At 43.8% G+C, this 13877-nt stretch overlaps 1 protein-coding gene across 2 annotated transcripts in view; it reads right to left on the bottom strand.

Annotated features, from left to right (window-relative positions):
* Positions 1 to 13877, bottom strand: part of rragd (ras-related GTP binding D) — a 65123-nt gene that overhangs the window by 24138 nt on the left and 27108 nt on the right. The gene's annotated exons all lie outside the window — the stretch shown is intronic.

Raw genomic sequence — 13877 nt, 5'->3', positions numbered from 1 at the left:
CCCCGGAGGAAACCCACGCAGACACGGGGAGAACATGCAAACTCCACCACAGAGGACGACCCGGGACAACCCCCCACGGTTGGACTAAATTAGGTAAATTAAATAAATTAGGTGAATAACATAAATAAACAGCCTATACTACATTTTGCTGTTATTTATGGTGGCGCTGGTTTCTCATCTCCTCTCCTCTCTGTTTCACCGCGGGCGGGGCTCAGCCCCTTCACACACAGAGCTCAGTGGAGTGGAGGAGAGACAGACAGCGGTGGAGAGATGGAGAGTTGATGACAACTACAACAGGTTACATTACTGTAGGTGCAATAAAAGCTTCGTGAGCAAAAAGCCAATAAGAGTAATTTATTAATGTAATCTGTAATCTGCACAAAAGATGGGCTGACACCAAAAGATGAAAAATATTGGCGGTAAAGAGTGTGATTTGCGACAAACCCAGCCACTGAGGATGCACAAGCCAGTGCATTCTTAATGCCATTCCCAAGCCTGGATAAATGGGGAGGGTTGCGTCAAGAAGGACATCCGGTGTGAAATCTTTGCCAAGTCAAATATGCGGATCATAAATCAGATTTCCATACCGGATCGGTCAAGGCCCAGGTTACTGGAGAAGGAGAGGGGGAAGGCATGCCAGAGGCAGCGGGAGAGGAGGGAGGGTAGGAGTGTGGAGGTGAGAGTTGGAACTTTGAATGTTGGCATTATGACTGGTAGAGGGAGAGAGCTGGCTGATATGATGGGGAGAAGAAAGGCAGGTATACTGTGTGTGCCACAGACCAGTTAGAAGGGGAGTAAGGCCAGGAGCCTTAACACAAGTATATAACATACTATGTATATAATATGATGTGTAGCTGTGAAGTGCATGGTAGGTAAATATGTAGTGTATACTTTTGGTACATAAAATAATATAGTGTGATATATAAAGCTGATGATTGCTTACGGCATGAAAAAGGCTTGTACTGTCTCATAAAGAATTTATTTGACTAACTGGATTATTTTGCACCTTATTTGTTGAGCACTTTCCCTACCGTTGAGTGTTTCTTTTAACAAAAGTATATTTATATCTATATCTATATATATATATCTATATATATACACACACACACACACACACACACAAATCTATATATATAGATATAGATTTAGACTAGATATAGATATATAGATATATGTGTGTGTGTGTGTGTGTGTGTGTGTGTGTGTATATGGTGGCATGGTGGCGCAGTGGTTAGCCCAAGTTTTTCAATACATCTAATATTTCTGGTACACAGGCAACAGGGTCAGTGACATATAATAATAGGTCATCTGCATATAAGGACAAGCAATGTTCAATACCCTAACGACGATTGCCCTTAATCAATGGGAATGCTTTTGGAGCTATGGAGAGGGGTTCAATGGCTATAGTGAATAAAAGAGGCGATAGGGGGCAGGCTAGTTTCTTGTGAGAGGGGGAAGTATGGAGACCGTAGATTATTGCTACAGACGCAAGCCTATGGAGGGAAGTAGAGAGTGGAGCATTGAGGTGAATTTTTCTCCAAAACCAAATTTTTTTCAAGATGGCAAATAAACATCCCCATTCCACCCTGTCGAAGGCTTTTTCTGCATTGATTATATAACTACCTCTGTGGCATTGGCTGGAGATACAGAATGAATAACATTTAGGAACCGACATACATTAGAAAAAGAGTGGCAGACCTCCATAAAGCCTGTCTGGTCATCTGAAATAATATCCGCCAACACAGTAGCCAATCGGCTTGCTAGCATTTTTGCCAGTATTTTAACATCCACGTTCAAAAGTGAAATAGGACGGTAGGGGGCACAGTTTGTAAACTCCTTGCCAGGTTTTAACAAAAGTGAGACTGATGCTTGGATCAATGTTGGAGGCAAACAGCCTATAAAAATTGCATCATCAAACTTTTCCAAAAGATGAGGGGCTAGTTTATTTGAAAACTTTTTAAGAAATTCATTAGGATACCCATCGGGTCCTGGGGGATTTGCCATTTTGCATACTTTGAATAGAGCTTACCATTTCCTCCAATAAGAAAGGTTTGTCTAACTCCAGATTTAATTCTGTACTAATAGTAGGAGACCCTAAGTTATTAAGAAAATTATTCATGGATGGTGTGTCACTAGGGGCTTCTGATGTATACAGGCTGGAGTAGTAAGATGAAAATGCATTATTGATGATAGCAGAGTCTGAAGTAATATTTTGAGAGGAGTCCACAATTTGGGAAATTATGTGTGATTTCCATGCATACATTTTATTTCATGAGCAAGGAGCCGACTTGCCTTGTGTCCACATTCATAAAAAGTACCGCGTGTATGGAGCAACTGTTGTTCTGCTTGGGCAGTAGACAGTAAGTTGAATTCTGTCTGGAGACCCAGTCTCTTTTATATAACTCTGGAGTAGGTGTCTCTGGGTATTGTCGATCCAGGTCTAAAATGGATTCAGTCAGTTCTTGTATTTTGATCCTGTGCTGTTTAACAACATGGGCAGTGTAAGAAATAACTCGGCCCCTGAGAACAGCTTTCAATGTTTCCCAAAGCAATGAAGGAGAAACAGCATCAGTTCTGTTAGTTTCTAAGAAGTGATCAATGGACGAGGATATAGTATAATCACAAAATGATTTGTCTGATAATAGAGAGGAATTTAGCCTTGGGTGGCAGCAGATGGGAAGGACAATTCAAGTAAGAGAGGGGCATGATCTGAGATCACAATGGCTTTACATTCTAGGGATTTACCAAAACAGAGAGAAGTGTCTTGTCAATGAAAAAAATAATATATTCTACGATACAAGAGATGCACATGAGAAAAGAATGAAAATTATCCGGTCTTTGGGTAAATCCCCATGGATCCACACATCCCCTTTGGTTCATATATAATGAACCAAAAGGCTTTGGACATTTTAGAGGGGGATGTATTTTTAGGGCTGGAGTGGTCCAGTTTGGGGTCAATCACGCAATCAAGGATTAAATAGTGAGTATTAAGACTGGGAAAAAGAGAACAGAGTTTGGTTACAAACTGAGCATTATCCCAATTGGGGGCATAGATGTTAACCAGTATAACTGGCGTTTGGGACAGGGACCCAGGCACTATAACATAATGACCCTGGGGGTCAGGAATAATGTCAGCGAGAGGGAAGGGGACTTTTTTGTGGATTAACATAGCTGTACCTCTGGACTTTGTATTAAATTTAGGGTAACACTTTAGTATGGGGAACATAAAAAACCTTAATTACTAGTGAATTAGTAATGATCAAGATGTCACTTTAGTATGGGGAACATATTCTAAGTAACAAAAACTTAATTTACAGTAATTTAACACTATGAACACTTGTAGTTTTGTGTTTTGTTATGTAAGAACAGAGCATATTCATTAAGTGTTAGTAAGGGAGAATAACTCTTCTTGTGGTACTACCACCTTATAAAGGCCATACTAAGCAAAGCATATTGAGATGGTACTACTAATAAGCAATAATTCTGAGGTTATAGAGGGAAAACTCATAGTTAATTGCTTACTGGTTGTATAATAAGGCCATGCAGAATAAGGCATTAATGAGTACGTAATAATGACCAATTAAGAGCCAATATGTTGCTAATTTGCATGCTAATAAGCACCTAATTAATGGTGACTACGTTCCCCATACTAAAGTGTTACCAAATTTAGAGTGAAAGATCTGGCCCACCCAAGATTTACGCAGTCGGTTTTGGTCTAAGTCATGTAAATGTGTTTCTTACAGAAGTGCTATATCTGTCTGCAGTCCCTTCAGGTGTGAAAAACCCCTTGTCTGCTTTACTGGCCCATTCAGACCTTTCACGTTCCATGAAATCAGCCGAACAGGCATGTTCCCAATGTTAGGGGAGTCAGCCATTGGGATTAGTGTTGACAAAAATATGCATTAAGAATAGGCCTAGTATGTATACATAGGTATGGAATGAAGTGTAAAAAACGTGAAAAAGACCACTTGAATGTTGAGTGACTCATATGCAGGACATCAAATACAAAGGAAACCAAAGTACAACAAATCTCCGCCAAAATGAATGTCAATGCAAAGCTTCTGTTCAGTGTGATTATTTTAAAGGCAATGGGGCACCCCCTTAAAACCCTCGTAATCCCTTCCTCAAACGCTAACCCAGAGGAAAAAGAAAAGGGAAAGAAGAAAAAAAAAACCCGTCCTAAGTTTACCTCCCCAAATGAGGCGAACACCAGGCGTCTATATCTGCACAACTCCCTGTAGAACATATTCCCTATCCAATACTCAGTTCTCCTAAGGAGGCTCTCAAATATTGAAATAGCTACACCATACTGAGTGAACACCCAACGCAGCACTTACATTAAAAGTTCTGTAACATGTTGTAAAAGTAAAACAAATGAACGAATGAATTAAAATAATTAAACTATATTCATATATCGGTTCGAAACGATTGTAGAGAAATTGCCTGGTCTGTGGCAAATAGGTTGTGTTACCCCGCTTGAAATAATTAAACTGCGCCTTAAGCGTCATGAAAACTGCCTAACTTGAATCCAACAATGTTAACCATACAAATATCTTCCATAATAACATTTGCAATGATCCAGGTTACAAAATAGTAAAGAAAATTACGTCGCTGGCATTGTCAGCTTTGTCTAGCATAGGCTAGTTTCTGGCTAAATACAGTCAGCTGGCCAAACTTTAAACTTTAAACAACAGCATAGAGCTGACTGCAGAAAATGTAAACATAAAACACTTACATAGGATCAATCCAGATCAGGGATGGGCCACGTTGATGATAGAGAGGGCCACAAAACTCTTATCCTCACAACCAGAGGGCCAGATTGTGACCGTGCACTTCCACCAGTGGGATACTGTAACCCCATTACTCAATTAACCAATTATAGCTACTTATTTAATTAAAAGAATAAAATATATGCCGGTAAAACACAGACACAAAACGTCCACATCCCTGAGTGATATACCATTATTTCAGTGCAATGGGGTCTCAAAAATCATCATTCAATAACTCTGCCAAAGTTAGCATTCACATTAAGTGCAGCAACTAATATTCATGTTTGTAGTGCATTTCTACTCCGCCCTCCCACTCCATGATATATTTCAAATAAACACGCATTTAGCTCAAAATGGTAACATGGTAAATGGACTGCATTTTATATAGCGCTTTTCTAGTCTACTGACCACTCAAATTACAATGTGAGCCTCACACTCACCCATTCACACACACATTCATACACTGATGAAGCCGTTGAAACTCACCCACACGTGCATCAGTATAAAGTTCTGTCTTAATGAGATACTTGTGGCCTCTCCTGCTGGAGTACAATAGACTGAATTGAAATGCCAATGTTTGTACATCCTATCTGCATGAACTGGAACTGTTTCTCTCTTTTGACTTGATGTGCTTCATTGTTGAGAAGCTGCTCTCACAGATTAAGTGCTCCCAAACATGCTGGCCATTTAGAGTGCAAAATCCCTCAGGAGTGGAAAGCGGATAGCAGTCTCCAAAATGAAATTCCTCTCTCATTGCGCTTTCTTTGAAAGAAGGGGGTCTGACTGTAGCTCGCAAAGTTAAAGCTGCAACTCTGGGGGTTGCCCACTGACAGCAGCAGAGAGAGGGGCCAGTGAATAATGCAATGCGTGGCTGCATGGCATGGGAATCTTGAAAGCGTTCCATGACCCGCTGCTGCCGTGTTTCTATGTCTGCTCTGTACTTGAGAAATGTTTTCTCACATTCGGGGACATCGTTGCACATCTCTTCGCGGGCGAGAAAACGTCCCAAATTTGGATGGTCGGATGAAAAGCCTCCTTCGAACAGGGCTAATTTACGCTTAAATGCATTCATGTGTACAGAGATCCGACACAGGTTGGCCCCCTCCCTGCAACTGCATATTAAGGTGATTAAGATGTGAGGTAATATCCGCAAGGAAGGCCATGTCGCAGAGAAACCCTGTATCCCTGAGCTTACTGTAGTAAGCACTTGTATCACATCGAGCGCTGTCCTCCAAGAACACTGGGATTTCCGTGCACGGCGCAAAAAACCTCCCCAACAACTTCCAGTGGCTCATCCATCTGATCTCAGTGTGCATCTGTAAATCCCCATAAGCAGCAATCACTTCATCCAAAAAGGCTACAAACTTCCTATGATTGAGAGACCTGTTCCCCCCTCGAGTGAGATTGGTAACCTTGGTAACTAAATCCATGACATGGCTGAAGTTCATTGTCTAGGCACAGAGGGCCTCCTGTATGACCAAAATGAAATAGGATTTAGCCTATGATAAAAATTCTCACAAAGAAAACCCACATTCATAATCATATATTAATAGTTAGCTAGCAATAACATTACCCGCCTGATGTATGATGCAGTGGAATATTGGACAGTCAATGCCGCTCTGTTGGAGGAGCCCGGTGAATCTCGTGTGTCTTCCTCGCATTGACGGTGCGCCCTCAGTAGCAACAGCTGAAAGCTTGTCAAAGCCCCCATGCTCACTGACAACACTTTTAACAGCGTTGAAAACATCCTTGTCCTTGGTAGTGTCACGCAAAGACACCAATTTCAATAACTCCTCATGCATGTCAAATGAACTGTCAATGGCTCTTGTGTAAATGAGAAGCTGACATCCATCACACCTGTATTCTCATCCAACTCTAAGAAGTATTTGCGGTCATGCATGACTTGTTTTAGCTTTCCCTCGACATGATTTTGAACGTCAAAAATTCTTTGGGTCACTGTGGGACAGGACAGAGAGTCCATTTCAATGTACTCAGACATGTTATCGCCAAAAGCTTTAGCTATCTCTACTGCACATAGCTTCATAGCTGTTTCGCCGTCTGACAAGGGCTTCTTTGCTTTAGCAGGCTCAAGGGAAACAGCATAAGACGCCTTGAGAGAGGACTCCTGTGTAGACGTGGCTTTGGTAAAAAGGCTCTGCTGGAAGTGTATTTTTCCTTTGAGGTCCGCGATGATAGCGGCTCTGGCACCTCTGGTGTACATGACATATGTGTCTTTGTGTGTGGCATTGTAGTGGTGACTGAAGTTGAAATCCTCCACGGCTGACTTTGTTTCCAGGCACACTAGACACATGGGATTGCCTTTGAATTCCATAGAAAGATATTCCGCTTCCCATCCTGCGTGGAAGAAACGGTTCTCGAGGTCAAATTTCCTTTTCATCAACCTTCAACCGCCCCCGGACTGTAACACTGGGCAAACACACATCCTCCACCCTCATCCGGAGCACCAGCGTCCCCCAGGATTGTGTGCTGAGCCCCCTCCTTTATGCACACATGACTGCCAACCCATCCACAACTCAAAACACTACTGTAAAGTTTGCAGATGATACGAGTCATTGGGCTCATGTCAGACAATGACGAAGCGGCATACAGGGAGGAGGTTCGGAACCTGATAACGTGGTGTGCTAACAACAACCTGGTCTTAAACACCAAGAAAGACCAAGGGGATTATCGTGGACTTTAGGACCTCCAAGAAGATCACAAACAGTCCTGTCCACATCAACACAAGGGCTTTGAAGAGAGTCCCCAGCTCCGGGTTCCTGGGAGTCACCATCAGGGAGGATCTCTCCTGGGCTGACAACACCTCAGCAGTGGTGAGTAAGGCACAACAACACCTTTATTTTCTGAGAAGGCTAAGGAGAGCCAACCTCCCCCAAAAACTACTTGTCAACTTTTATAGATGCTCCATCGAGAGCATCCTAGCAAACATGCATGACAGCCTGGTACAGCAGCTGCACCAAAGCTGACAAAAAAAATCCCTCCAGCGTGTCGTGGAAACAGCACAGGACACCGTTGGCTTTGAGCTGCCTTCACCAGAACATATTCACAGGGAGGGGTAAGAAGATCATAAAAAATATTACACACTCTGGACACCATCTGTTTCAGCCCCTCCCACACCCATCTACAGGCCAGTAGCCACTCTTTCAAGGATGAGGATGTGCATATCCTTGATAAAGAGGAGCGCTGGTTTGAGCGGGGAGTCAAAGAGGCTATCTATGTGACGAGGGAACGACCATCCCTGAACCGAGAGGGGGGGGGGGGGCTAAGAGTACATCTGTCACGATCTTACAATGCTGTGATTGCAACTATTCCCCAATCCTCTGTGAATAGCACACATGGCCAGCGTAACTCACGTCAATTTGCATATGAAACCGATCGTTGCTTGGGTCGTTATGCAGCTGTGAGGTTTATAAGGGTGGGGATACCTGCATGAAGATGAGACGGAAGAAATCACTTAGATTAGGGATGAGACATTTCTCCCAATACACGTCGAGTCCAGATGAATTGATTCAACTTTCTGTGATTTCCTCCCCTGAATTATTGAACATGCATAAGAGACTTATCCATTTAGTTTAATTTGTTCGCTGCTGCCTCTTCTCCCTTTTTAACCGCTTATCTTTCTGACGCAATCAATAAACCTGACTGTATGATGAATCTTGCCCTTTTGGATCATTTTAATTTTTAAAAAAAAACGCTTAGCCAATTCAAACTGCTCCGCTCTCTTTCACTATGAATCACAAGGTTTCTTTTGACGACTGACACCGCACACATTTTTGCAAGAACTTCATCTGAATATATTTTTAGTGCACCACACACCGGCGCATGCTGCACCTAACCATGCATTCACACTCAAACAAACTTGCATGTGCACGCACACACACACACACACACACACACACACACACACACACACACACACACACACACACACACACAAATTCAAACAAACATGTCTCTAGGCTAGGATAAATGCCTTTGTGGCTAAATTGGCCTCGGTTTTCAAATGAGTATTTTTTTGGTGGCTTTTGCCTGAATAAATTTAGACCCCAGTTGTCTTCTAGGGATCAGTGTTGGCTTGCATTTGACAAAACGAAGGAAAACCTTCCAAACCAAACTTCGCATTAGCCACCCATTCACTCATTTTCAAGCTAAAAAAACAACGGAAACCTATAGAAACTTTGTTCCCCTTTTTAAAAAAATTTTTTTTACCCCTTTATCTCCCCATTTGTACTTGGCCAATTACCCCACTCTTCCGAGCCGTCCCGGTCTCTGCTCCACCCCCTCTGCCGATCAGGGGAGGGCTGCAGACTACCACATACCTCCTCTGATACAGGTGGAGTCACCAGCCGCTTCCTTTCACCTGACAGTGAGGAGTTTCACCAGGGGGACGTAGCGCGTGGGATGATCAAGCCACTCCCCCCAGTTCCCCTTCCTCCCCTAACAGGTGCCCCGACCGACCAGAGGGGGCGCTAGTGCAGCACGCATGTGCAGTCGGTTCTCCTCCCAGGTCTCCGTGGTGATGGTGGCCGCCATTTGGATGCTGCCTGCCCTTCCACTCCTCACCTAAGTTTTTCTTATTACATGATGATGCTGGTCGCGTGGCTTGGGTCCTGGACTGCTCCGTTGGCACGTGGACACTGCTTGGCATCCTGTGCATCATGTTCTTCATACATTTTACGTCCATTATAATTCTGTTCTCCTCTTTCAATGTTGTATTATGTAAATTGCGTGAACACAACATCCATTGCACGCTGTCCGTCTTGGGAGAGAGATCCCTCCTCTGTTGCTCTCCCTGAGGTTTCTTCTTATTTTTCCTCCCTGTTAAAGGTTTTTCTTAGGGAGTTTTTCCTTATCCGATGAGAGGGTCTAAGGACAGGATGTTGTGTTGCTGTTAAGCCCACTGAGGCAAATTTGTAATTTGTGATATTGGGCTATACAAATAAAATTGATTTGATTTGATTTGATTTGATACCCACATCCAGCTTCCCACCCGCAGACACGGCCAATTGTGTCTGTTAGGGACGCCTGACCAAGCTGGAGGTAACATGGGGATCCGAATTGGCGATCCTTGTGATTGTAGTCAACGGGCTAGACTGCCACACTACCCGGATGCCATCCCCTTTATAAATTTAATCATCAAAGTGACAAGACATCTCTCAAAACTTGCTAACCAAACAAACGCCAGCTGGCAGGACCGATGCGCCCCACGCACGGCTCTGAAAAATCATTTCCCTATTGCCATCTCTGATGTGAGAAAAAAAATGGAAACTATGACAGGTGAGATGACAGGATAAAAAGAAACAGAAAATGGTTTTTTTTCTTGCTTGATCAAGGCTATGTCATCCAGTGACATCCAATGACTCTTCTGCACACAGGATTGCCTCAGAGAAATACACTCAGCAAGAAGGCTAGAGTGGCACCGAGCTACACAGTGGCGGGGGGGGGGGTCAAGGAGAGAGTGGGTGGGTGAGTCTGGGTGGGGGCATGTGATAAATAGGCAGTCCTCACTCTTTCTCAATCTATGAATTGGAGAATAAACAGCTTGCCTACCCCTCATTACTGTTGTCACTCCTTTCAAATAACGCTCGCAGATCACTTTGAATTTTCCTTCCACACTCCCTCCCTCCAAAGATAGGTTAATGGCTTGCGGCTTTCGGCGCCACAGGAAATGGATTTTCCCCACAGCCTGACTGACAAAAACTTGCAAATTTTGTTCCGCAACAGGGTGGCAAACAGTGCCACTCTCGAGACCGCCCTTTTGAAGGCAGTGGGAAAATAAACCATCATCTTCCACAACTTGGATATCGAATGCTTCATTAAGGAAGAGTCTCACTAGCCACACACACACACATTCTTGTACTTCTGTCTTTATGAGGACACTTCATTGACTACATCCATTCCTGATCCCACAACCCTAACCTTAACCCTAACCTTAACTATGCCTAACCTTGACCCTTACACCAACCTTAACCTAATCCTAATTCTAACCCTAACCCTAAAACCCAAGTCCAACGCTAAAATAGACTCTTAAAGAAGTGAGGACTAGATAAAATGCCTTTGCAAAACTTTGCCAAAAAATGTCCTCGCTGTGATGGTTAAAAACTCAAAATTGGTCCTTACAAAGAAGCAAGTACAAGAACACACACACAACCCTCCCTCGGTGCTATTAGGGGTCACAGATATGTCAGTGCTCATACATTTTCCTATTTTTCAGTCCTCAGTGAGATTAGGGCCTAATCATATTCCCATCTGGAGAGATATTGAGCGGAGAACATGGTGTGGATCAGGGAGAACAGAGGGTCAGTTTACCGTGGGATGGCATTTCCCGCTCGGCTCATTCTTCCATTATATTAAATATGCCTGCTGGTTTCACGGCTGCCCTGAGATATGAGGTTAGATAATATACTTCATCCTCAGTAGCTCAAATAGCCACTGATTCATCTGAAGGCCTCACTCTTTGTTAAGATATACAAGAGTTACAAATCAGCTTCTAGTCATGGCCACTCATCATATACGCCCTGTTTGCAGCATTATTCCTCCTATGATAAATGACACAGAGAATGTATTCAGAGGATGGGCTAAGTGATGCCATGGTTCTCTCTCCAAAGTGTTCAGAGCTTTGCTTCATATCACGCTACTGCAGACACCGCTAGCTCCACAAGTAATGCAAGAAAGATTTAGAGCTGCTAGATCCGCTGCATAGTAGATTTGTTTGGGTTTTCTCAACGAGACAATCTAAAAGAAAAAAACAATACATGAATGAAATGCAATCCTGGTAATTCAGACAAGTTACTGGGGGAAAACAAATGTCTTTAAGAAAAGTAACATCCAGGACCTTAATTTGGAACACTTCTAAGCGACATGTTCTGACAATGGTAGTAAATCAAGGGCGGACTTTGTAGATATCCTGACCAATACACAGCGTGGTTTACCAGAAATGTGGGTGGCTCATAGCGTATTTATCTAATTGAGAAATGTTATGAATGCCTCTCATTACGGAAGAACAACAGACGAATCTAAAAAGCCAACCTTCAACTCCATGACATCTCATATGTGAGTCTGGTTATCTAAAATATCGCATCTCATCATCAGCCGCTTCCCCAGGATCGGGTTGCGGTGGCAGCAAGCTCAGTAGGGCACTCCAGACGTCCCTCTCCCCAGCAACGCCCTCCAGCTCCTCCTGGGGGATCCCAAGGCATTCCCAGGCCAGATTGGGCATGTAGTCCCTCCAGCGAGTTCTGGGTCTACCCCAGGGTCTCCTCCCAGTTGGACGTGCCCGGTAAACCTCCAAAGGAAGGCGCCCAGGAGGCCTCCTAATCAGAAGCCCGAACCACCTCAACTGGCTCCTTTCGACGTGAAAGAGCAGCGGCTCTACTCTAAGCTCCCTCCAGATGTCCGAGCTCCTCACCCTATCTCTAAGGCTGAGCCCAGACACCCTACGGAGGAAACTCATTTCAGCCGCTTGTATCCGCGATCTCACCCTTTCGGTCACTACCCAAAGCTCATGACCATAGGTGAGGGTTGGAACGAAGATTGACTGATAAATTGAGAGCTTTGCCTTCCGGCTCAGCTCCCTCTTCACCACAAAAGTCCGGTACAACGTCCGCATTACTGCTGATGCTGCACCAATCCGCCTGTCAATCCCCCGCTCCATCCTACCTTCACTCATGAACAAGACCCTGAGGAACAACTCATTCCCAACCTGGAGGGAGCAAGCCACCATTTTCCGGTGGAGAACCATGGCCTCAGATTTTGAGGTGCTGACTCTCATCCCGGCCATTTCACACTCAGCTGCAAACCACCCCAGTGTAGGCTGAAGGGTGCATTCTGGTGAAGCCAACAAAACCACATCATCTGTGAAGAGCAGAGATGCAATTCTGAGATTCCCAAATGGGCACACTCCTCACCTTGGCCGCACCTTGAGATCCTGTCCATGAATATGACAAACAGAATCAGAAACAAGGGACAACCTTGGCGGACTCCGACACCCACCAAAAACGTGTTTGACTTTGTGCCGAGAATGCTCTCACTTTGGTTATACAAGGACCAGATGGCTTGTAGCAACTGTCCCGGTACGCGATACTACCCACAGTACCCCCCACAGAGTGCCCTGGGGTACACGGTCGTAAGCCTTCTCCAAATCCACAAAACACATGTAGACTGGCTGGTCAAACTCCCATGCCTCCCTCAGCACTTCCACAAGGGTAAAGAGTTGGTCCGTTGTTCCATGGCCAGGACAGAATCCGCATTGTTCCTCCTGGATCTGAGGTTCGACAATCAATCAGAGCCTCCTTTCGAGCACCCCAGAGTAGACCTTCCCCAGGGAGGCTGAGCAGTGTGATCCCCGACAATTAGAGCACACCCTCCGGTCCCCTTTATGAAAAATATGCTTATACATATTACAAATTGGTTACAATGAGACAAATCAATCACCTCTGCACAACAGACTTAAAAATTAATGTGAATGTTGTCCCTGCCACCATCTCAAGTGATGTTTTCATATCCTGGTGCCATTTATGTAATTTCACATCTTAGCAGAGTACACACGGCTATTATTCTGGGAGCTGAGGCTGTGAGGCATGCCAGAGAACTGGTTTGACAGCTACCCCGACAGCTAATTTTGAGCAATGAAGGACTTTTATCTCCGGTTAAATCCCATGAAAGACAGAATATTGATTCACTAAGAGGGTTTTCCAAAGGCTAATAAAGCAAGAATTAACAAGTCCAACTGGTTTTTATACATTTGATATTCCTATTTAAGACAATGTCTTTGTGTACAAGTACACTGTTTATCTATATGTAAAATGATTCATGGTTAAATTGTGGTAATAGGTCATACAACATATTGTAATCCATGTACGCTCTGTGAAGCTGGAAAGTGAACAATTTCAAGGGAAACGATGATGATTTTCAACATTATCTCTATACATGACCTCTATATATATTGAATCCATATACTATATGGTGTAGGGGTAACACTCAATTAGCAGCAAAAATACTGAATAGTCTTATGTGTGTACATGAAATACAGCCGAAATTGCGTCCACCAGTGACATCACTTCCTAGTTTGCTAACAGGCTGCATTGTATA

The sequence above is a fragment of the Lampris incognitus genome, chromosome 16, assembly GCF_029633865.1.
Source record: "Lampris incognitus isolate fLamInc1 chromosome 16, fLamInc1.hap2, whole genome shotgun sequence".
Classification (NCBI taxonomy): domain Eukaryota; kingdom Metazoa; phylum Chordata; class Actinopteri; order Lampriformes; family Lampridae; genus Lampris; species Lampris incognitus.
Note: the sequence above shows the minus strand (reverse complement) of the source record. Positions and strands in the feature narration are given on the sequence as shown.